Here is a 1,322-nt window from a genome sequence, read left to right as displayed (position 1 = left end):
AAGAAGATGGCCTCGTGATCTTCTCCTTTAGAAATGTTTTTGGATTTCTATCAATGAGATTCTCCACATGTTTGTATCATGTCATAATATCACATACAGCAAATTTACTTGATGTGTATACATGTATACAGTTGAAACTAACAATAAATAAATTTTTAAAAAAATATATATATTTTCATAGGAAACCAATGTAATTATGGGACCGGGATATTCAGCTTCTCTTCATAAGACGTTATTCAGTTAGGAGACGAATTTGCTAAAGGCTTTACTATATCTTAAGCCATCTATGTAAAATGCTAAGAAACAAAAACCTCACAAGATTCACTCCGCAGTTTGTTTCTTTGAAAATCATGGAGTCATCTACAAACTTGAATGCTCTTAAACTGTATTGATTATTGTTTAATGTATTCACAATAAATTGCTGTAAATACAGAACGACATAGCTTATAAACCACAAACTTGCACTCCGGAGACTCTAGGGCGAACAAAAAATGTGAGATTAGCAAATAACTTATTTATATACGGGCTATTCTTTCGAAAGCAGAATCTTTTATCACCTTAAGGCGTCTTTTCTAGGGTTTTATACATATTATATCAGGGGTTTATCCCCTGAAATGCTCCTATTGCACAAGATCAACAAAAGTCGTACTGCATCTACATTCTTCTATCGCTGGCCTGAAAGCAGCCCGTGAGTCATCTATGGACCATCCTTACAAAAGTTTGCCAACAATGACCAATATCTCCAGGAAATGGGGACGCTCCCGTCGGCAGATGTGCCATCAAGGTATTATCGTATCGATCGCAGCAGAACAGAAAAAAAAATAATTTACTGGTTGGTTAGGGGAGACCAAGGTATAAGTTCACGGCTCGCTCTTGAACTAATTCATCAACACGCCTAATCAGTAACTCATAAACATTCTCGTAGACTAACTCATAACAAACTCACACAAACACACTCATATACACAGTACACACACACACTAGTCCTATTATAGCTCCCCCTACCCCTGCTGCCACATGTCCTCCGCAGTATAGGACGTGCTGTCGTTCTGTTCGGTCATGTTTCTAGTTTATCTGTCCTTCTGCGACGTCTCCGATACCACGGTAAGGGATAATACAGTTTGGATTTTTTTTCTCTGTTTTTATTTTCTCTTAAATTCTTGATTCACTTCCTATCGATGGGCTAGACAAAGATTTTATCTAAGAGTCTGGTTAAAGATACTGGTTTTATTTATATGTAATTAGTAATTACATATTACAAGTCAGGGTTAATCAGGCAGGGTTAATGACCTTCATTATGACAATCATTATTAAATAATTAA

The 1,322-nt window shown here is 36.2% G+C and overlaps 1 protein-coding gene across 1 annotated transcript in view; it reads left to right on the top strand.

Annotated features, from left to right (window-relative positions):
* Nucleotides 1-1,024: 1,024 nt before the first annotated feature.
* LOC106680409 (nephrin) overlaps nucleotides 1,025-1,322 on the top strand; it is a gene marked incomplete in the record, with an annotated part of 208,300 nt that continues 208,002 nt past the window's right edge. The window contains 1 exon segment of the mRNA XM_067050552.1: nucleotides 1,025-1,104.

The sequence above is a fragment of the Halyomorpha halys genome, unplaced genomic scaffold (genome assembly GCF_000696795.3).
Source record: "Halyomorpha halys isolate HHAL.00 unplaced genomic scaffold, Hhal_1.1 Scaffold260.1, whole genome shotgun sequence".
Taxonomy (NCBI): Eukaryota; Metazoa; Arthropoda; class Insecta; order Hemiptera; family Pentatomidae; genus Halyomorpha; species Halyomorpha halys.
This window is presented reverse-complemented; position numbering and strand designations above follow the sequence as displayed.